This window comes from Balearica regulorum, chromosome 1, assembly GCF_011004875.1.
Source record: "Balearica regulorum gibbericeps isolate bBalReg1 chromosome 1, bBalReg1.pri, whole genome shotgun sequence".
In the NCBI taxonomy this organism is placed as follows: Eukaryota; Metazoa; Chordata; class Aves; order Gruiformes; family Gruidae; genus Balearica; species Balearica regulorum.
The window spans coordinates 191,639,932-191,664,612 of NC_046184.1; the positions used below are offsets into that span (position 1 = coordinate 191,639,932).

Genomic DNA, 24,681 nt, shown 5'->3' on the forward strand with positions numbered 1-24,681 from the left:
TCATGGATCATAAATATTGCACTTTTCTCCAAGAGAACGTACCTCATGAGCGACCTTGAATACAGCTGAAATATGCATGCTTGAATTTCTGTACAAAAGGCACGTGACTCCTCTATCTTATAATTGTTAATTCTATGTTAGCCACCAGCATATATGACATATTTTGGTCTGCTATTCAGTAAAGCAGGTCTCTAGCAGCAAGATCTTACTGATTTCCATTTCTAAGATTGATTAACTGTCTTTTTATGTGTTTGTTTATTCCAAAAGCAATGTTACGTATAGATATATATTTGTACATATATATTCATACCCACATATATATATATACACACACACACACACACACGTCAGCAGTTATTCTGCTCTGTCATTGATATCCTTTCTTCTAGAAAGAAATACAAGCCAATCCCAGTTTTGAAGCCATGGACATATGGTTACTGTAACTCCTCTGTTTTTTCTCATGCTGTGTTCTAGGGACTTTAAGATCCTGCAATCACAGTGTCAAGGTCTGTCCTGTAATTCAGTACTTTCTTCTATAAGGAAGCTAGCTACAGCTCAGAGTCTTATTCTACCACCACTGCAATCCGAACAAGTCCTGCAGTCGTTCTCTACAATACCCAGACTGTATTTTATGCCAATTTTGTTGGGTTATTTTAGTGGGATTTTTACGGTAGTTTTGGCCAATAACACTGTTTACTACTGGTTCAGCTGTGGCACATCCTGGCCACACTGAGGAAATTCCATTCACAGGAGAGAAGTCACTGCAGGAATACCTCTATTATCCTGATAAAATTCATTCATTATCCTAATAAAATTCATTGTAGTTACCAGACAAATAATATTCTGATCATTTTTAAGTCTTGGATCCAAAGCAGCTGTTACTTCAAACAGTAAATTTACAAGCCTTGAATGTAACTGATATTACAAAAGTGCAAATTTCCTCACACTCCGCTCTTTCGTGGTTGGTAAAGGTCATCCTTCAGAGACATGAGCACTTCTTCCTGGCTCAGAGTGCCAGACAGTGGAAATCAACAATTGCTCTTAAAAAAAGGACATGCACCCTCCAGTATGGACTGAACAAAACAATGCACTTCCAGTTTAGCTCTTGGCCATGGCAAGTTGAAAACTAATGAAGCAGAGCTCCATACAGCCATAGCAATTTCCCAAGCTAGTTTGTCCTCAAGAGCAGTTATGTTTAAGTTATTTTTAAATTGCAAAGGAAAAAGAAACACTCCTAGTTTCCTATTCTCATTAGGATGTCTGCAAAGTTGTTTGCATTATAGACTCCAGCGGTCAGAAACTGCTGTGTCATTTGGCTTTCCTTAATTCTTGCCCATGTTAGAAAGGAAATAACTGAAGCAGTTTGACAGCTAAAAGACAAAAAAAATATACCAGCATAATTAATGTCAAGTAGCAAGACTGGAAAGAAGAAAATGTAAGTGACGTGGCCGGCCCTTCCTCTCTGCCTTACAGTCTAAGTGCTGAAGGCGCCAGGCACATGTTGTACCCTAGTTCTTGTGCTCTGCCTTACGCTTCAGCATACCACAACATACTCTAGACAATAATTTCTGCCATCCAACCACTTTCTGTACAATCTGTGTCTACATTTGCTGCCCTCGTTCCTCACCAAGCAGATTTGTTCAAATGGCTCATGCTTTCCCCTCTTTGCCACTTGTATGCCTCTTTTTTTTTTTACCATTGTCTTGTTGCTGTAACTCCTTAATACTTTATAAATGAGCATATGTATCATCTGGGTTGATCTATCTCAACATTCTTTACAACTATAATGGCACTCATCAGCTATATTTGAAGCATCTTACCTGAGACAGGAATTGAAACTATCTATTTTCAAGATCCCACAGCACCACCTAAAACAGAGGAAAAGTCCTTGTTCAGCCAGATGGTTCCAAGTTTTTTAAAGTTATGGGCTGCATGTCCTAAATACAAACTAGGACTCAGAGAGGAACTTACAGTATCACAGCAAATCAGCATAACTTGACTCCAAAGCTCTCATTTCTGGATGCAATCTAGGTGATCCTGCCCTAGCAGGGTGGTTGGACTAGATGATCTCTAGAGGTGCCTTCCAACCTCTACCAATCTATGAATCTGTGAATTGTATCAAACTTAAGTGACTAGTTTGGATGGTCTGGATTTAAAATAAGATATACAAGATGTAGGATATACAAGAAAAGATCTTAACTCCACTACCTCTACCAATCCTGTTTTTTGGTTTATCTACTTCCTACGTGTCATCAGAAGGTGGAATAAGAGAATGATAGAAACATGGTATCATAGAATTGTTTTGCTTGGAAAAAAGACCCTTAAGATCATCAAGTCCAACAGTTAACCTAACACTGCCAAGTCCATCATTAAACCATGTCCCTAAGCACCACATCTACACCTCTTTTAAATACCTCCAGGGATGGTGACTCAACCACTTCCCTGGGCAGCCTGTTCCAGCGATTGACAACCCTTCTGGTGAAGAAATTTTTCCTAATATCCAATCTAAACCTCCCCTGACACAACCTGAGGCCATTTCCCCTTGTCGTGTCACTTGTTACTTGGGAGAAGAGACCAACACCCACCTGGCTACAACCTCCTTTCAGGTAGCTGTAGAGAGCAATAAGGTCTCCCCTCAGCCTCCTTTTCTCCAGGCTAAACAACCCCAGTTACCTCAGCCGCTCCTCACAAGACTTGTGCTCCAGATCCTTCACCAGCTTCATTGCCCTTCTCAACACCACCTCACTGTCTTTCTTGTAGTGAGGGGCCCAAAACTGAACACAGCACTCCAAGTGCAGCCTCACCAGTGCCGAGTACAGGGGAACGATCACTTCTGTAGTCCTGCTGGCCACACTTTTTCTGATACAGGCCAGGATCTTGGCCACCTGAGCACACTGCTGGCTCATGTTCAGCTGGCTGTCAGCCAGCACCCCCAGGTCCTTCTCCATCAGGCAGCTTTCCAGCCACTCTTCCCCAAGCCTGTACAGGCATTGCATGGGGTTGCTGTGTCCCAAGGGCAGGACCTGGCACTGAGCCTTGTGGAACCTCGTACAGTTGGCCTTGGATCATCGATCCAGCCTGTCCAGATCCCTCTGTAGAGCCTTCCTATCCTCAAGCAGATCAACACTCCTGCTCAACTTGGTGTTGTCTGCAAACTGGCTGAGGGTGGACTCAATCCCCTCATCCACATCATTGATAAGGATGTCAAGGAGACCTGACCCCAGTACTGAGCCCTGGGGAACACCACTTGTGACCAGCCACCAACTGGATTTAACTCCATTCACCACAACTCTTTGGGCCCAGCCATCCAGCCAGTTTTTTACCCAGCAAAAAGTACACTCATTCAAGCCATAAGCAGCCAGTTTCTCCAGGAGGATGCTGTGGGAAATGTGTCAAGTGGGTTGATTTTGTATTCACAAGTAATGGCATGTTGAGATCTTATCTCTTGGCCAATAAGGCAAAGAACACAGCAATGTAATCATAATTAATAATGTTTTATTGGACTAAGTAAAATAATAGTAAAGAGGTAATGCATGCAATGCTGTTTTAAAAGCATAGGGAAAGACTGGATGAAGTTGTCTACCTGTTCTTCCTCCCTTTTTCAACAAGAAGCAAACCTGGAGGATGTGTTAATATTTGTGCCTACAAAACCAAAACCAAATACAGATAGTGTTATGCTATTGATTTGTTCTTATTTTCTCAATATTAATGTACAGTATATGTCCTCTGAAAGATTCCAGTACAATTTAAGACTTTAATGCAATATGAGATTTTTTTTTTTTTTTATTTCATGCATTGTAATGAGCTGTTTATTGCACTATGCCTCAGGTTTTGCCAAAACTCATAAAAAGGAGAGAACAGCAACAAGCCCATACTGAAAAAAAAATGCAAAATCCTGTTGCTTTTCTGGGAGTTCTGAGCCTTGTGCAATTCTTTCAAGTACAGCAACTATTTCCAGCACAGCACTGTAGTTAGATAGACAAGTTTTTGAGGCTGAATTGTCACCACAAGTATTGTAGCATAGTAGCATAGCACCATGTCACGCCCAATGAAACTTTCCAAAAACGCACTATTCACATTTCAGCAATGATGTGCCCAATGCAGCTGTGAATCACGAAAGTGTTTCCATAACATGTTGTGATTTGCTGTGTGGATCCATCACTGGAGCTAGGTGTTATGAAACAAATATTGTTTATGAAAGATTGTTAGCATAAATAATTTATTAAAATTGATAATAGGTAGTGGGATTTTTCCTTCCATGTGAACGCTCTCCTTAGTTCCATATCTTAACCAGTAATGTGAACTTAAAATACTTAGGTACTTGTAGGGAGTTTGTAAAAAAGCTTGCTAGAAGGTACAGGGAAATTGATCATCTCCTGGTATTTCCATTACCTGTGCTGTTTATCAATGGAGAATAAAAATCTCAGAAGCATTAGATATTAAGAATTAGTTTCTGATTAAAATAACATCAGATTTTATTACAAACACAAGCATACTTCCAATTGTTTTCAATCTAGCAGCAGCCCCTTAACAAACTTTGATCAGACATTGACTGCATCCGTTGATTTTAATGCTGAGAATTTTTCATCACTGAAAATGTTTCATGGTTCCTTCTGATTATTAGAGCACTTCCAAAGTACTTCCCACTAGGTCATCTGAAATGAAACTTTGCCTAAGGCAATTTCAGAAATGTCAGCAGTTTCAAGTAGTTTGGCAGATCTCTAATTCTTTCCCTAACTGTCATTACTTCATCTCCCACTCTCTTCAAAATGTGGAAACTAAGCTGGAGCTGGTTTGCCCAGCACAAAACATGTGTAATTACCAGCTGTGATTCCAGAGACCAACATCAGGTGACTGGATGTGGCTGCTCTTGTTGTGTTTTGTGGAAGAAAAAAAGTAAACAGCTGCCCCAGAATGGCTGAAAGTACAAAATTTTAGAAATCTGCAGCACCTTCAGGGTTTACCTCAAGTTACACTGTGAGAAGCTATAAGAAAGCTGTTGGGGAGCCTTAAAATGCCTGTTACACTGAGGAGAATGATATCCTACAGTTAGCAAGGCAGAACCACCATGGACCTGACGCCAGGACCATTTGCTGTCTTTAGGAATAAACACATCTCCATGCTGATGGGGACGAAGAGGGCCTATTATATATGTGTAACATAGAAGGTGTAATTGCTTTTAATTTTTATTTTCTTTTTTTAGTAATCTCTATAACTGTACAATTAGTGTGAAATAAATTATATTTATATATGGCTACAATTACTGACTTAGAATTTCCCATGGAACTTACAGTCCTGGAAGCAGAACAATAGTTTTCAGGCAACTTTCTCTGCACACTAGCACTGAGGGAATTTACAGAGGAATCTGATCCCTCAGAAACTTTGCTAAAGTAAGCATTTATATAAATTACAAAACATTGTGGGAAATAGCTTGTGTGGTAAAAAGAACCCAATAAAACTTACTCATATAAAATGCAAAGCCATATAACTGCATGATATGCTAGCTAACATATCAGTTTTATATAAAATATTTATGTAAGTATAGCACGGTAATGGAAATACAACATGAACTAGTTACAATTCACAATTAAACCAGCCTGATTGGCTTTCCCTACTTAAATAATCAGTTCAAGTTCATTTCTGTGAAATTTATTTAAGGAAAAAAATCTTGTTGTGGCTGTTGGGTTTTCAACCACCAGGGTTTGGAGGCTACCCTGTGCCTAACATTAGACAAAAGCTAGAATAAAAAAATATAACATATGCAATCTCTGCCACAAGAGGTTGCAGGCAAAGATCTGTATCATAGCCCCTTGCATCAGTTCAAAGAAGATGACCTGAATACATGGTCATTCTCTGTTTTGACAACAGCCTGGAGAGCCCTAACCACCCCTGGACCCTTGCTACTCTTTCTGGGAGAACATGTCCATGGGTTGCAAATAAGAGATCCTTCATACCCTGCCCTCTTCTCCTCATATTTCTTTCCAATAAGCCAGATGGAGATTCAGTATTGTCTTGACCTGTCTTATGGCAGTGGCAAAATTGAGTCACCTGGTTTAGTTTCCTCCTTTTTTCAGCTTCTCAGGAACCATTTAGCATTAGTGGAAAATATCCTCTTTTGTTTTTTCTCTGTCAGGTTACATCACCCTATTTGTATAACCATCTTCTACTGAGTTACAAAGATTTGCTATTGCTAATTCCTGCAGAAAAGGATCTGTAGGCAAATTTAGGCACTTAAGCAAGGTATCTAATACTATAGATACCTTAGGGTCTCTGCATATTAAATGAGAAGAGAGGATTAATTAGCACTTGGATGAGTAGGACTCAGGTCATCTAATTTTAGATAACCATAATATAAATGTTTATTATCTGAACTGGTCATTCCAGACTCTTTTCACTGTCAAGTGACGGAAATAAGCATCTGCATCAGGATCGACTACACTCACAAGGTACCTACATCAGATATCTAAAGTGTGGTAAAGTGTTCCTACATATCTCTCTTCATATCTGTCCCTGACTACAGAAGGAGTTTAGCACAACTACAGTCCTTACCAGACATGAGGTGGTACATCTGCACAGAATCCCTGCTTGCACTAAGCAGAATGTATCACCAGTTCCTGTACAAAAATAAGCATATACTTCTCAAAGGATCCCCATGCCAAACTACCTGAATTTATGTGCTTTTTAAAAGGAATTTATTAGAAATGTGTTATTTTCCAGAAGTCATATTCTGCCACTCTCTTTCAGAGAAAGTTAAAACCTTAATAGTATCCACCTCCCATTGCCCCTTTCCTAGAGAAAATTTTCTGTTGTGAGAAAATACAGCTGAATATGGTCTTACATTATAATTACAGATTGTGTTGGAATGTAGCTTTAGCTAAGGTGGAAGACATGGGGCCAAGCATATAGTATTCTTTAGAAACAGAGACAAAATTAGGAAAAATGCCAAGAAGCTTGGAGTTTGTAAATAGCATGATAGGATACAATTTAACCGTATAATTCATTTTAACTAATACAAATTTACTCTTGTCTTCTGTTACCTGACCTTTTGAGCATGAAGTGCTTCATATCTTAGTTGTTATGTTTGCCCCTAATGTTGCCAGAACAAAACTGTTCTACAGAATGCATTGGCCTATACCAAATGTTTGGTTCCGAATTGAATGCTTTCACTGAATTTTGGCTTATCTTTGCATAAGATGAGTTCTATGAAGTCATTTGAAAAATTAAATTCTGATCCTACTACAACCAAGAACAAAATTCTGCCTAATTTCAGTGATGTGAATCATAGAATCACAGAATTACAGAATCACAGAATCACAGAATCACAGAATCACAGAATGGGTTGGGTCGGAAGGGACCTTGAAAGGTCATCTAGTCCAACCCCCCTGGAATGCAAAGGGACATATTCAATTAGATCAGGTTGCTCAGAGCCTTGTCCAACCTGGCCTTGAACATGTCCAGGGATGAGGCATCTACAACCTCTCTGGGCAACCTGTTCCAGTGGTTCACCACCCTCACTGTAAAAAGTTTCTTCCTTATATCTAGTCTGCATCTACCCTCTTTTAGTTTAAAACATTACCCCTTGTCCTATCGCTACAGGCCCTGCTAAAAGGTTTGTCCCTGTCTTTCTTATAAGTCCCCTTTAAGTATTGAGAGGCTGCAATAAGCCTCTCTGGCTTCTCTTCTCCATGCTGAACAACCCCAACTCTCTCAGCCTGTCCTCATAGCAGAGGTGCTCCAGCCCTCCAATCAGCTTCGTGGCCTCCTCTGGACTCACTCCAACAGGTCCGTGTCTTTCCTGTACTGGGGACCACAGAGCTGGACGCAGTACTCCAGGTGGGGTCTCACAAGAGCGGAGTAGAGGGGCAGAATCCCCTCCCTCGAACTGCTGGTCACACTTCTTTTGATGCAGACCAGGATACGGTTGGCTTTCTGGGCCGCGAGTGCACATTGCGGGTTCATGTCGAATTTTTCATCCCCCAAGTCCTTCTCCTCAGGGCTGCTCTCAATCCCTTCATCCCCCAGTCTGTATTGATACCAGAGGTTGTCCTGACCCATGTGCAGGACCTTGCACTTGGCCTTGTTGAACCTTATGATGTTCACATGGGCCCACTTCTCAAGCTTGTCTGGGTTCCTCTGAATGGCAACCCGTCCTTCAGGTGCATCAACTGCACCACTCAGCTTGGTGTATCTGCAAATTTGCTGAAGATGCACTTTATCCTACTGTCTATGTCATTGATGAAGATATTAAACAGTAATGGTCCCAAGACTTCACCTAATTTACTGTGCATATTTCAACTTTTAAAATCCCCTTTTTCTGCCATTATGATAATATACATACACATAAGCAACTTAGGAAGTAGTCTGTAAGCTGTCTTATTGTGTCTTATCATTGAAAGAGTATTGACAAGTAATGATCAAGGCCTGATTCCGTCAAAACTTTGACTCAAGTCACCAAGTTGATGGTGAGCTTTACTTAACAATGAGGTCCATTTATTCAAGTTCTGTCTAAACACTAAGCAGAAAATGAGATGTTTTCATTACGGAAAATATTCAGACTTCAAAAAAGTTACAAAACTGAAACAGGAGTTCCAAAATATTTCTGAAATGCAGCCACAATGCCTCACAGGAGTACTTAATAGGACAATTCGTGATCCCACCCTCCTGTCTAGACAGAGTGTGTTTCCTAAACTACATCTCCCATCGTTCACCACAATCTATCACAGTTAATCAGTTCACTCACAGGCAATGGTGTGTGACAGTAATCAAGTTTGCAGTTCTGGTACTGGGCATAGAAATGCAAAGAGGTTCCTGGGACAGCCAACACCAAATGTGATGAAACACCACATTAACACTATAAAAAGATCAAAATATTACTTTTTTCTTTCAAACAAATTTCTGAAGTTTGGAGTGGTTTGTGTGAAAATCAAAAAATATTTTTTGAATAAAGCCTTCATTTTCCAACAAGGAAAGTTTATGAACAGCTGTACAGGTTATGCACTTCACAAACTAACTGTATGAAGCAGGATTAAATGAAGTTTTCTCAAAGGTAACAGTCAGGCAAATAAACAGGGCACAGAAAGCAAGCTGTTTTGAACAAGGATACAGAAGAAACCCATTCTCCTTTGGTTTTCACAGAGGCACTGATGACTTTAGGCTTATTAAGATGTTAGTGAAAAGACCTGTAACAATACATGGTTTGTTTGCTCTGAAAGGTCAAAAGGCTGAGTCAGACATGAAAGTATTTAAACATCTGTTTTCATGGCGTACAGATGAATTTAAATGTTAATACTTACTGACTACAGCTCTCCTTCAGTAACACATATTGTAATTCACATATTTCCTCTGTGATTTTCAAATGGCAGCAATTCAGCTGTGTTTTCTTTCCTGAGAAAAACAATTTATCAGAGCACAGGCAAATAATTTAAAACTTAGCATATTCATGTATCAGTACTAAAACTATTAATTAGTTGAAAAATATACTTCATTGCCCATTGAAATATTCGAGGATTATAAAGGTGTTTTCAGTTGCTGTTCTGTTGGTATTTCTTAAAGAAAAATGTTAAAATGAAATTTTGATTTACTTTTTTCCAGATCTAAAAGTATTCAGCACTGTACATAATTCATCATTTGGCACTGTGCATAACTCATTATTTTCTAAGTGTACAAAGTCTTGCTGATCTAGACTTTAGATCCCACTTGTGCTACCATCCAGTAATATCATTCTAGATAGTATTCCTTCCTCTGTACAAGTCTACATAAAAAGGTCTTTTATATGACAATGAATTTTTAGGGGTTTTTAATGTCTTAAAGAAATGTTAATGTTAAAGTGTTCAAGATACAGAAAAAAGGAATTCTAGCTGAGAAGCAACTAGACATATTTCTGGTCCTGTAGCTAAGTGATAGGTTTCAAAATGTAGCTGCCAGCAGGTGTTTGGAAAACACACATTGTGCAGACATTGTTCAGGTGAGGTCCTGCAAGGATCAGTTTTCCCATGCCTTATGACTTTCCTACTAATGAACTAAAAACACAAGCCCTTACTGCTGGAGATTGCAAATAACACAAAGATTAGAGGTATAATCATAATAATCAAGAGTTATATTACCCACTTCAAGTGAAATAAAGAAGAACATGTTTTTCAAATATCACCAGACTTGAAGTCAGAAATCTATGACAGGACACTCCATCCTTGGAAGAAACATGTCTGGGAAAGACTAGGAGGTCATGGTAGATAACCAATGTGACAAACCTGAGTTCTAGAACTGACCTGGTAGCTGGAGAAATGAACATTGTCCTTGGCTACACAGCTGGCATGGTGCTGCACAGCTGGCATGGTGCTGCACAGCTGGCATAGTGCTGCACAGCTGGCATGGTGCTGCTGGGTGCTGGGTTCAAGCCAAAGTTTGCTCAGCTGGAGGAGGTTCAGAGAAAAGTTCTGTGAATGATTACAGCAGTGGATCATGGGCTTTTTTCCCCTGTGACCCTCTTCGCAGAGCTGCCATCCTTCTGCCATTTTTACTTCTGAGTTTGCAATTCCAGTGGGGACAACAAAGCCTCATTCGGAAACCACTCCATTACAGGGCTGAAAAACTTGTCTGAGACTGGAAGACACAATAAATTACTTCAATCTAGGTAACTCAAAGGCACATTGTGGTACTGTTGTTCAAAGGCTGTAATTATTTACACAGGGAACAGAAGCTTGTTGATGGACGACTTCACAGGCATATGGCAAAGTTAATCTGCTAGGCGGAATTAGCCAGTCTGGCATTTCTTTGGGCAATCAAATGATGTACTGCAAAGATTTACCAACAACTACAATATATCTTAATGACACTTTTAAATCAAGATTTTTTAAAAAATAAAAAATAAAAAGCTGCACCTCAAGCAGGACTTAATTCAGAGAAAACATATGGCCAGGTTTAGGAATTGAATGTTCAGAATGATTCTTCAGCCTCATCATTTCATTAGTTCCTTACTTTCAATTGCAGTAATATGGGACTGTGCACACCAAGCATATATTCCATCTTATTTGCCTTTGACACAGCTGCAATGTAAACATTAGTACCTGAGCCCCTGTCACCCTCAGCTCCCTTTGTAATGAACGGAGAGAAATAGGGACTTTGAGAGCGTGACTTGTCTGACCACACATAGAATTCCACTTTTGGATTAAATGATTCCCAATATAAAAAAAAAGTCTGTCTTTCTGCATTGACTGTACAAGTAACTTAGCTGAAAATATCTGTATTGTAGATGTCTATATCTGGTCTGATGAATGTTATCCTGAGAGTCTCTCCATCAGAGATAAGGAATCAACACAAACCCTTCAGTCCCAGACACTGAGCAAAACCGCTGCTGTTTTTTCCATAGCTGAGCTGTGGTTGTGTCAAAATGTTAAGATTTTCTGCAGATTTCTGATCATTTAAGCTGAGGTGTTCATCCAAGAGCAACAGAGTGGCAAAGCTGGTGATGTGGTGACAGATCTAAAGGAGATTCTGCTTGCTTCCTGAGGCAAGCGAGCTGTTATGCACCCACATCTGAAGGGTAAGAGGCATTATAAAGGACTGAAAAGCTCTATAGGATCAAAAGGCTTTGTAAGGTGAAACAAGCTTCAGTGTGAGTGTCTTTGGAGACAGAGTAATTGCAGCAACCATTCTGGGAAAGGTTTCAATTCATAATCATTTCTCTTCATTTGTTAGTGCTATAATAAAATGAAACCTCAGGAAGAAAACAGAGGGTGTTCCTCAAGATAGAAGCCTTGTCAAGAATAGTTTTCTTCCAGTGTTTCCATGTGCATTGACTAACTGGCAGCAGTACCTAGACATAAATATCAAGAAATAAGAAGGGTATACAATTTTTCTTTAGAAACTCTAGTTTCAGTCTGGACACCTTAAGAGGTACAAAAAAGTTTTGGGGAGTACTTTTTTTATAACCAGTCGATCCACACCCTGTCATAACTATTGCCAGCTTTGGGTTTTTTCCCACCAGAGTATTAGATAAAGCCTGGTTCTCTTAGTCAGCAGACCTTGTTATCATTAAAATAATTTTAATTGTTTCCTTATAGATGCTCTTTTCAACAGGGGCAGGTTCAGTTATCGTTTGAACTTGGACACAAGAGGCAAAATTCTTTGCTACATTACAGCTCTAGGAAAAAAGGGGATAAGGATATGATGTCCTGTTTGAACAGATTTGGGGAATTACATTTGTAAAAGGCACCAGATCACCCGATGCCCATGTACAAGCATAGGGCAGATCAGTTGTTTGCTGGTAGCTGACCACTTGACTCTGGTGTTAGATGGTGGGAGAAGACACAACTGAGGCTACAGTGCTTCTAATGATATGAGGCAAAAGCAGGACCATGGGAAGCAAGAGCAGGGAGCAGCTCCACATCCTTGGTGCCATGCTGTCCGCGGACAGGGTCCTTGCGCTGTGTGCATGGGAGGCACAGGGCACGCTTTTGCCAGACCTGGAGCTAGCATGTTCTTAGTCCCAGCCTGCTCTGCTTATCAGTGCATCAGTGCACAAACAGCTGTATCAGTGCAGCAGAGGGAACAGAAGACTGTTCTGTCTGACTGTAACCCAGGGGTTACAGTGGTCAGGGAAGGGTAGGAACCTCTAAAGCCTCTTTACTGCTAGAAAAAAATTTTGCATGGAATAACAGTGTCTGTATTCCCAACCCCCTTTCCCACTTCCCATAAATTGTCAAGTTACTCAAGCAGGGGAAAAAAAACCCAAAAAACATCTATGTACAGTTTTATGCTTTTTAATATTAGCAGGCAGCTGAAAATTGCCTTACCTGGAGCTATGCACAAAGGCAATGAATATTAGCAGTGTTGAGCAGAAAGCAGTCAGTAATAACAGAGAAGAGCTATGCAATGTTATGAGAAGTAGTTCACAGGTCCCACCCCATCACCATTAGTCTTTCAGTAGTATATATGGTAAACCCAAGGGATGGGGCTCAACGCCGCAGTGGTGATGGCTCCGTTGAACTAGGATGCTCCTTACAGTCAGCGCAGGGAAACGTGCACAGCAGCTGCCCAGCTTTACTTATTCCAACACGCAATCAGTAAGCTGAGCCAGAGACAGGCCACTCTCGCTCAACTGACTCTAAATGAAGTTAGGGACTGCTAGGTCAGTTGAACCTGTCAGAAGTAGTGAAATGATTCCTGTTCAGTTGTCTAACACCATCTAGCATATTTCTGTGCAAGCATGCCATAAGAGTTTGCTGCTTGGTTGATCTGAATGCAGAAGACCCATGCTTGCAACTGCTTTGGCAAAAAAAAAAAAAAAAAAAGCATGCAGGCTGACACTAAAAGTTGCCTGAACCCATCTAACTGCTGATGTCACTGGCCCCACACTTCCTGCTGACTCTGTTCATGCACTCCTGGCCTCTCCTTTGCACCTGGAGGTCATCTGATCCTGTGCTGAATTTTTCATATGTTAGGGGTGGACTGTCTGGTTTTTTTGCTTATCAGGTTTATTTCCTACCTCTTTAGCACACTATGAAAAGCTACAGAATTGGACACAGCGGGCTGGGCAAATGTGAGGTTGTCATTCACCAAAACCCACATTTCTACAACTGGGGTGCACTCGCTGAAACTGGTCGGAGACCAGTTTAAAACGGACACTAGGAAATACTTCTTTACCCAGAAGACAGTGATCTCCTGCAACGTAGTGCTGCAGGAGGTTGTCAAGAAAGACAGGGAACTACTGGAGAGAGTCCAGCAGAGGGCTATGAGGATGATGAGGGGATTGGAGCATCTCTCGTATGAGGAAAGGCTGAGAGAGCTGGGTCTGTGTAGCCTGGAGAAGAGAAGACTGAGAGGGGATCTCATCAACGCTTATAAATATCTAAAAAGTGGGTGTCTAGAGGAAGGGGCCAGACTCTTTTCAGTGGTGCCCAGTGACAGGACAAGGGGCAATGGGCACAACCTGGAACACAGGGAGTTCCATCTCAACATGAGGAAAAACTTCTTCCCTGTGAGGGTGACCGAGCACTGGGACAGGCTGCCCAGAGAGGTTGTGGAGTCTCCTTCTCTGGAGATATTCAAAACCTGCCTGGACACGATCCTGTGCAACCTGCTCTGGGTGATCCTGCTTTAGCAGGGGGTTGGACTAGATGATCTCCAGAGGTCCCTTCCAACCCCCTACCATTCTGTGATTCTGTGATTCTGCAATTCCGTTTGGGGCTCTAAAGCATGTGGACTTTTAAGAGCAGACCACATGGATGTTATGCAGTATCTTAGTTATTTTTAGCAACTACAATAGGGAAGAATCCATCTCATTCCAGCTATTATTATGTGGAAATTTGAGAAATTTGATGTCATAATGCTTTTCAAGTAAGACCAAGAATCACCCATCCAGTCTGAGATAGATACTGAAAAAGCAGCCTGATTTACAAAAGTATAGCTGTTGTGCACCTGTACTGCCATGACAATGTCAGGTACATTTAGATACTTCTTTCAGATTTAAAAGTTAAACTTTATACAGCTAGCCCAGAACTTACTTTAAATTCCTCTTCTGAACCTACAAATTAATAAACATAATTCTTCAAATTTCATCATCCAACCACCTCTCTGGGGAGGCACACTGGGCTTTAGGTTAAGTACTTACATTTTTGGATAGCTTTCCACTGAAATAAACCAGAATGATTACCTAATTCACCATAATACTGATTTGAGTAAAATAAACTATTGCATATTCTGTGCTTCTTTCATAGAAAGAGGCAAAATAATTTTTAAATGCATTCACCAAATAAATTCAGAAGTAGGTGGACAAGAAGCAATGTGAAAAACAGATGAGAGAAGTATTCCCTTCCTAAACATCTAAAATCTTTGCAGCAAACGTGTGATGCAGAACTTGAAATTTCATCTTTGTTGTGTTCTCCTGCCATGACTCCAAATCAACACAATAGCGTCTTGTTCCTGGCAGTAATGATCCAATGAAGAGACTCTCCAGCCGTTAAATCAACGTGTTTGGAAGTGTCCTTCTCCTTCAGATCTCTTGGTAATTTCAGAAAAAAAAACTTTTCAGTTAAAAAGATTTATTAGCTGCCAAATGCTAGATGAAATAATACCTGAGGAATCTTATAAGCAACATTTTAAGTTTCACAGCCAAATTCTGTCTGTATTCCTTTTGAAACATCACACTTTTAGCCTCATTGGGTAAAAGTGATGAAAACTTCAAATTAATTTCAGTTTTCATAATAATTTCATTTAAAATATACCTGAGGTGAAAAATAAATTACTTCCAAGAATTGCATAATTTCTAAGAAGCTCTGAGACAAGTATTGCATAATTTCTAAGAAGCTCTAAGAGACCCAGAATACTAAATCTGCCTTCCTGATACAGTACCATGAACCTCTTCACTGAAGTAAGCACTGAAACAAGATTTCTTCACTCTGACTTTGTGAAACTTCAGTAAAGGTCCTGGTGAATTAGGGCTGATGATTAATCACATGTGTAATTTACACTTGCTGTTTAAGGAACTCTTTCCTCACCCAATTCAACAGGTTTTTCCTACTGGCTTCAGGGAGGCAAGGATTTGTCTCTAACAGCTTTTCCTAATGCTTCTTCTCTGGATCTCTTCAGTACTGTGATTCGGGGATATGTCTTGGGATATGTTATCAGGTGTCTTTTACTTGAATCAAGAACCTTTTTCAGATGAAAGAAAACACACAATGAAGCTACAATGACTGGGGAAAAAAAATGTCAGCAAGTTGAACAGAGATGTACAACTGCCAAAGTCCAGCATTTGAATTTCACCATTGCAGCACCAGCACTTATCTTAAAACAATTACATTATTCTGACCCCAAAATATTACCTTCAGTATCATTTTATCTAATTTATTGTGCGTTAACTATTCTTTAACAATTTTCCCTTTCACAAAGATAAGTTTGACAGCATATTCCACTTCCCTTCATTTTCCTCTCAATCTCACTCTATCTGCAAGTACAGTTTACTGTTAAATTCCACTTTCTGGATTTCAAATGAGTGAGTAAAATAATTTTAGGGCTATCAGGGCAACAGAAAGCCACAAAGAAATGCAGCTGTAGTGGTGGTATCATATCTAACACTAAGACACTTAAATACTTGGAGTAGAAAGAATCCAAAAATGTGTCATCTCCTTTCAAGGGCCAAGCTGTTGTGCCATTCTGGCAGTTGAAATCAGATCTGGGGGTAGACACAGATAAACAGAACCTGCCTGTCCCCCTCTGGCAACAGAAATCTTACTCAGTTCTCACTGCCCAAGTAGGTGTCCACTCTTGTATTTAACACAGCGCTAAAGGTTTGCCTTTAGTATCTGACTTGTGACTGCACTGCTGACCTGGCTGGATCTCCTGACACAGCTACGATGGCATGAGCCACCACCTCCAGAGATGGCTATCCTCGCAGCCCTGAGTTGTGTAATGTAAACACACTGTCAAGAACTCAGGTGAAACCAGCTTCCAACATTTATCAGGTTTATCTTCTGTATCCCTTTTCTAGCAGCACTCAAAGGCAATATTAGGAGTTGTTTGCACACATGCCAACATTATGTTCTCTCTGCAAGTAGTTAGCCAAGGTTCAAAATCTCCGAAGTTCTTTTCACTAAGAAAAACTGAAAATGGAGTCTAGTGTCTTTGTTGCAGAGATATTTATTTGCAATAAAATTAAAGTGAAGCAAAGCCCCATTTACCCCTGCATTGCAGGGATCCAAACCAGATTTTTGCTCACAGCTCCAAACATGTTTCACCTGACATGTGGACCCTCAAATCCCCTCACCAAGCTTATCTCAGTGTTTCTGCACTCATGTTTGGTTATTCCTTGCTCCTCAATTCTCATTTTCTTTGTCCCTTAGCCTCTCTCTCACAGACAGGTATACCTTCACAATGAAGTCAGCAAACACCCCTCTATTCATAACATTACACGTGTACTTTGCTGGTACATAAAGCAGTTTCAAAGGTTTTTTACAGCTGACTAAAACAACAGCCATCTCATAGTAGCAACTTCTCCTGATGCCAATTTACCATCCCCAGGTAACCTATAGTTCTGACTCTGTTAAGGAAGAAGCTCCACCCCAACAGAGACAAAAGGAAATAAACCGTAAGAGAAAGGGATGAAATGAGATAAAATAAAAGAATTCATGGGATAAGGGCACAGCTTTAGAAAAATCTTAAATGATTGTTAGTCACTGAGAACACGTAAAAGTTATTTTCAAGTAACAACTCATAAAGAGAAAGACTACAGGGTTGATGAGGTAAGGGAGAGTCTACCTTACACCAGAAAATGCACTTAGCCAACCAGAGCCAAGGCAGGAAGAATTATCTGTTATTATCTTTAAAGTTACACTGTGAAGGTAAACATGGGGCAGGGGGGGTGATATTAAAACTGGAAGATAATATTGACCTAGAAAAAAATAGACATGAAAAGACCATTGATAAATTCAGCTTGCAAACTAGAAGGCTTCTACTCATCATGGCTGTGAGGTTTTGAAACAGCCATTCGTAAGAGTATCCTTGAAAAAAGGTTAACTGCTTTTACATTGAAGCTTGATAATTTAATGAAAGGCATTACATGATGTGGTTGAGTATTGCAGTAACTGGAGCATGGACTTCATGACTCAGAAAGTCTTTGCCAGCACTGTAGTCTGGTGTAAATCTCAGATGATGCATTCTTACCTATTCTCATCATGTTTTTCCTTTTGGGTAACTTTGGATAAGGATAACTTTGTCACGTTGTAGTGCCATTCAAACAATCTATCATCTCAAGAGTTTTTCTTTCCATACCAAGTTTGTATTCACTGAGGACTTGAGTAATACCTTGTGTTCCTGAGCATATCTGCTCAGTGGGCCAGATTCTGTCTCTTTTGTTCTGTCGGAAAACCACTCTTCCAGCAAGTTTCCATGGATATGCTCTCAGCTCTGTGGGTGACAAAAAAGAAATTACCAAAACCTTGGCCTCCAGTTCTTCCTCACTGGCTTTTACAACTAAATAGGTTTTCATCCAAGTACGTAAAAATACTCAGATCCCATCTCCTATTTCATAGATTTCTATCACTACAGAATAATATACATCTGAGTTTACTCTCAGCAAAGCTCCTTCCTTCTCCTAAGGTGTGAAATCAGATTAAATGCTCTCCTATTATAGTGTTCCTTTATGATCACACATCACAAATCTCAAGGGTTCTAAGTATAGGGCTCTGAGCCCACATAGTCCAGCTCTGGAAATCTATACAAGAAATATTTATGGATCTTCTGTCATAGGCTTGTCAAACTAGTGAAGAATGCTTTAAGCTAAAGTTGCCACAGGAGGGGAACTTCAACCCATCCCACTCCTACCAGTTTGATGCCAGTGCCAGCAACAGATGCCCAGCGCTCGGAGAAGGATCACAGGTCAGCAGGAGAGCACGTGAAGGGCAGCACAGAGGAACTCCAGCCACTCCAGCCAGTCAGTCAGCTTCATCGGGCACAACTGAAATGCCTCTGTGCCAACGCATGGAGCATGGGGAATAAACAAGAGGAACTGGAGACGTGCGCACACCTGCAGGGCTGTGATCTCACTGGCATCACAAGACGTGGTGGGATGGCTCCTGTGACTGGAGTGTTGGGATGGAAGGATACAGGCTCTGTAGGAAGGACAGGCAGGGGAGATGAGGAGGGGGTGTCACCTTCTATGTCAGTGACCAGCTGGAGTGCATGGAGCTCCACCTGGGGATGGGTGAGGAGCTGATCAAGAGTTTATGGGTCAGGATTAAAGGGAGGGCAGGGACATTATAGTGGGGATGTGCTACAGGCCACCTGACCAGGAAGACTGAGCGGATGAGGCCCTCTAGACAGATAGTAACAGCCTCACATTGACAAGCCCTGGTCCTCATGGGGACTTCAACCACCCCAATATCTGTTGGAGGGACAACACAGCAGGGCATAAGCAATCCAGGAGGTTCCTGGAATGTGTGGATGATAACTTCCTCCTCCAAGTGACAGAGGGCCCAATGAGGAGAGGTGCCATGCTGGACCTATTCTCACCAACAAGAAGGGGCTGGTGGGGAATGTGAAGCTGAAGGGCAGCCTTGGCTGCAGTGACCATGAAATGGTGGAGTTCAAGGTCCTCAGGGCAGTGAGGAGGGTGCACAGCAAGGTAACTACCCTGAACTTCAGGAGAGCAGACTTAGGCCTCTTCAGGGATCTGCTTGGTAGAATACCGTGGGACAAAGCCATGGAGGGAAGAGAGGCCCAAGAAAGCTGGTTAGTATTCAAGGGTCACCTCCTCCAAGCTTAGGAGCAATGTATCCCAACATAGAGGAAGTCAGGCAAAACCACCCAGAGTCCTGCATGGATGAACAAGGAGCTCCTGGACAAACTCAGACACAAGCAGGAAGCCTACAGTTGTGGCTGCCCCCTCCCTGGAAGTGTTCAAGACCAGGTTGGATGGGACTTTGGGCAACCTGGTCTAGTGGAGGGAGTCCCTGCCCATGGCAGGGAGGTTGGAACTAGATGATCTTTAGGGTCTTTCTTTTGTTTTTCTTTCCCTTGGATTTGTATATGACACAGCCAGATATTGGAAGGGAGCTTCTTTTTTTCACCTGGTATACTGATAGCTTTTTCACTGGAAAAACAGTGAGAGCAAACAGAGAATCTTCCCATCACCTAAACCAGTGAAACCTGCCATTAACAGTAGCAGCATATATATCTAAGGCAATGTAGTTTCCACATGAAATTGCTACGGAAGTGTAACAAGCAGTATTTGTCATCCAGCAAATTAAAGCCAGATACCTTAAAGTTTCTTTGGTGACTTTACAGGTTACTTCTCTGGACATATAAACCTTAAAGAATTTATGTTTTTATCTCTAGGTTGGATGTCTATAACTTCCCATTTGTAAGACTGAATAAGTAAGTCTGTGCTTTTACAGCACCCTTTGAGCTTTAGTCTTTTTTATTTGATTACATTGTATATAAAACCAGCTGGATTTAAGCCGTATAATTTTAGGCATTATTTGGGATGCGTACAAGCTTCATGGACAGGAATCAGTAAACCAGAAATGATATGTTAAAATATTTTAAGCCCGACAGGTATTAAAAATCTTGCTAAATTGATTTTACTTTATCTTGGATTACATTGATTCAAAAGAAAACGCAAATGATGCTGACATTTCCCTGTTTGAATTGCAAGCTTTCAGAAAATCCTTGGTTACTAGAACTTGTGGCTTTGCTATAAAGTACCTAAGTATCGCGTTATCCGTGTACAAATGTACAAGGTGTTCCAAATGTGAAACTCTGACTGAGATCCAGAGGGGTCAGAGAGAGAAGACTATGATTAGAAAGAAGTTAATATCTGGAAGAAGTCAGTGCTAGCCAAAGGGTCCAAGCTGAATGTACATCAATTAATATTTATTAATATGTTAACAAGCAGGAAAAAAAATTTAATGGGCACATTAAAGCAGATGATATTAGCTTTCCTGGAATTTAGGACTGTTGAACAGAAACTCCTTATAAACTGGGGACCTTTACTCTACACTGAGATTCTTCAGAGTGTGCTTGTACCCAACACAGTATGGAACACTTTTGAAAACCCAGCTCAGATCAAACCTCTGTGACTTAGCTCCCTGGCTTGCAAATCTAATTGTAAGAGTCTGATGGAGCAGTCCTCCAATATAAGCCTAACTGCTCTAATCGATGGAGAGGCAGGTGCTGTTGAAGGGTTCCAGAGAAATCTCATGTGGGCTTAAGCTTAGCTGTCAAGTGCAGGAGGTCCTGCCTCTGGCAGTTTCAAAGATGTGACTTTGCTCCACTGACAACATATGAACTGAAGTATTTGCTTTAAGAGCAGTTAGCTCAGATGTCACTTACAAGCTAGGCTTGTTTATGATGTTATTATTTTCTGACTTACTGTCTCAAATCTTTTACTATAACCCTGATCAACCTAAGGCATTCATAACAGCAATACAAGTACTCTGCTGTGGCAGCTAAGGAGCTACAGGCACAGGCCAGGACCACTCCGTGCGAACAAGACAAAATACAAATAAATTACCCCAGTCTGTACAGCAACAAGCTGCTATAAAAAAAGTGTGCTAGTTAGGCATTGCAGGTGAGAAAAGGAAGAAAGCCACCAGCATAACAGCAATGCCTAGGAGTAAAACACACGTGAGTCTCTGGACACCATGGTAGCCAAGTGAGGAGACCTAAGAAAAAACCTGCATGGGCAAGGGGGAAGATGGTCACAGGGACAACCAGCTAATATAAAAATGTGTGTCAACTGCCAAAAGGACAGAAAAGAATGACTGAAGGGAAGAAAATAAAATTAACAAATTTTTACCTCAGACTGAAACAATGAGCAATATACTACTGATTTATAAATTTATAACTGTATCTAAAAATTGTGTGAGCTGTACTTGTCATCAGAGGCATAAGGTTTGGAAAGGGAAGGGAATTTCTCCAAGAGACAATGTTTCTGTTAAAATGCAGTATGCCTAATGAAAATGTATGAAACACCCAGCCTAGAGATGAGACAGTACTTCATAAATTCTTTCTGTGAATTCAATGCAAATTGGCATGGGAAGCACGATAATCTGAAAAGCTGTCAACACAAGGTAATCAAAAACATATAGAAAGTTTCCATTCAACAATCTTAGCTTATTTTTCATTTTCATTTTTGTCCTGTGTAATTACAGAGCCAAAAAACCCACAACAACCCACCTTAATGTTTTATTTATTTCTCTTTAATGAAGTCTATTTCTTGCTATATCTGGCCATTGGGTTTGTGCTACACATAAGATAACTAAGAAACTATCAATCTGTTTTCTCCAGTGCTGGAAACAAATGAGTTATTTCCCTCTCTCACCTTCTTTCCACTTCTTATCCTCAGTCTTAAAAAAAAAAAAAAAAAATTTAAAACCTGTGAATTGACCCACCTGACATGTTTTCCCTTCTCTCTCGCTTATCTGCAGAGATAAGAGCCTGTTGGAGAAGGCTGGTGCTGCAGAGCTCATGCCAGGCTGTAAACAGCAGAAGAGGCCATTCAGTCCGAGAGGTTTATTCTCTGGGCCAGCAGTGTGCCTCACATCCTTATGTGGACACTCACTAGAAGAGTTTTGCTCATTTTCTGTAAACAACACTTCTGAAAAGATTGTGGAATGAGATGACTAATTACTATACAACTTGTAGCATAAACATTTCCAAAAACAATCTGAAGCTTCATAAATAAGTGAAGAAAATTAGTGCTGAAATCATGGTTGCTTGTTGCCAGAGGAAAAACAACAAAAAATTAGTTTGTAAATTTTATTTTGACTACTAGAATAAACAAAAAATGCTCATCCACAGGGGACTATGTAAAGCAACAGATGAGGGTGCTTTTAAATAATTTGTGTCAATGAGGGAAAGCTGAATGCATTCTTGTTCTCTATATGGAATACGCCAAAAGGAGAGTATGCCAAAAAAAAGATTATGCCAAGATTTTTTTAAAACCATTAATGGTTTTGTCTCCTATGTTTTCAGATGTCCTATGACAGCTGGATTTGCAGGCAATAGATTGTGAATTCAAAAGGTACTTAATGATTTACAAAGACTACTGAAAGATTCATTTCTGAAAAAGCAGAAGCTGGATATGGCCTGCAACGATCATGAAAGTCTCTGAAGAGAAAAACTACTTCCATGGGAGCCAAAAAGCATTTTGTGTTCAGCTACAGTGGAACTAAGATTTCACCCCTTGTTAAAACCTAGGAAAAGAAAGCAGTGGCTGGAATCCTCATGTGACAAGAACATGCAAGTTTTCACTTACACTGCAGCAGAACGTTGCACTGTGATGATCCCTTCATCTGTTATAACTCATTGTCCTCTCCAATCCATCTGGGTCTTCTCCCTTCCTGGCAAAGGTGTGACATTAAGCGTTATTTCAATTTCTGTTGAAATTCAGCACAAATGTAATGTGTGATAGTAGAAATAACTATGCACCAGTCCTTTGAACATATGAAGAAGTATTGAAGTCATTGTATCTCCACAGGCTTCTGTGTTATAATTAACACAGGCAGACACTGTTACAATGCACTGCAGCCAAGCTGAAGAAGGGGAAGAGAGTGCTACTGAAAGCAAAGCAAGGCACAGTATCACAGAGCAAAACAACCGCTCAGCTCTGTCTCCTTGGCACACCAGCAGAAAGGAGGGTTTCTGGGATGTGAAACTGTCATTCTAGCTTGACTTGAGGGCACAGTGGTCTTCTAGATGCCCAGGGAGCAGGATCAGAAATTAATTTCCCTTTGCAACAGGACTAAATTCTGCAGTCTAGGGGAGACAAGGAGCTGAGCTGAGCCTGACGGGACGTTTGGAAAGGGAGTGAGCGCAGCACAGGCTCCTAGACATGAGACCATGCCTTTCACAGGGGCTCTCTGCCCAAGGAAAAAAGGCATTTATTTTGACCAGACAATTTGTGTGCTAAAGACAACTGGCTGGAAGTGGCTGCTGACATGTTTTAGAATCTGAAAACTACCCTAGACAGCAGGAAAGAAAGGTGTTGATAAAGGATGAAAGGTCTGCAAAGTTCCTTTGAATCCCTGCAATGGCAAGTAATCAGGACCACTGGTCAAAGAGGTACACAGCACATCTGCACTATACACCATATAGGATCCCGAAATTGTCCCCAACACCATGTACCAGGCTTAATTTGATGGTAAAAGGGGTAAGAAGGAAGGGGAGGAGGAAAGATGAACAGACTTCTGTATGACACCCAGTGTAACCATGGAACCCAGCAAGGCCAGAAAAGGCATGCTGAGGTGGGGTCACTCTGAAGTGAGGCCACCCTTCTTCAGAATTAAACTGGGACTTTTGAGAAGAGTCTTTGTTCTGACTGCCTGAGAAAAAATTCAGAAGACAGAGGAAACCAAGGAACGGAAGGCAAGCAGGTTACATCTTTCAGTTTGAATTCCTTTATTTCTTTATTAGAAATTCATTTTTAAATGATTTTAGGATATTTTTAAGCCTTGTGCAAAGCCTGTCTGCAGTATGAACTTATTATATGCCTTAGAAACTTACATTGAATCCCCAAAGTACCCACATGGAGAAATGGGTGCAGACAGACCACTGAGATTTCACTGTTAGTCCATGGGCTGCAGAGACCCACAAGGGTAAGAAACACAGAAACTGTGTCCCGGAAACACATTAGGGGAAGCAGGAAAGGAAAGAGGCTGCTGATCCACAGACAGTTGGAGCCCAGAGGAGAGCAAGCAAGCAGAGAAAACCTGAGTGAATGTGGAACAGGTGGTAAATCTTACAATTTTATTCCCAAGGAAAATATATTAAATTGAATACTGCATGACCTTTTACAATTTTCATTGCATTAAAAATCAAATAATTATTTGTTTTACAGAAATATCATTAACTACTTTAAAATAGTGTGTGAATTACCTCTGTAATTCACTGCACTTAATACTACCTTAGGAAAGCTACGATGGGATTTAATCAGCATAGAAAGTCTATTAACATTCCATTGTGTTCTTAAATCAACTAGACCAAGAGCTAAGTAATTATAACATTCCTCTTCTCTCTTCCTTTCTGAGGTAGGACAACAATCACTCCCTGGAGCCCTGTATTGCATCTGGGCCTTTCGCTCAATAGATAAAAACAGGGGAATTAGGGATTTTGTCCTAGAACTGATAGTGGGAAGAAACACATAGCAGTTTGTTAATAAACTAAGTTTCTTTCACCTAAGCTAGTAAA

The 24,681-nt window shown here is 40.6% G+C and overlaps 1 long non-coding RNA gene across 1 annotated transcript in view; it reads right to left on the minus strand.

Moving 5' to 3' along the window:
• Positions 1 to 17,860, minus strand: part of LOC142599906 (uncharacterized) — a 28,066-nt gene extending 10,206 nt beyond the window's left edge. Inside the window, exons 1-2 of the long non-coding RNA XR_012833359.1 lie at positions 17,797 to 17,860; positions 9,294 to 9,384 (exon numbers count right to left, since the gene is read on the minus strand). This is a non-coding gene — a long non-coding RNA (uncharacterized LOC142599906). The remainder of the gene's footprint in view (positions 1 to 9,293; positions 9,385 to 17,796) is intronic.
• Between the last annotated feature and the right edge of the window lie 6,821 nt (positions 17,861 to 24,681).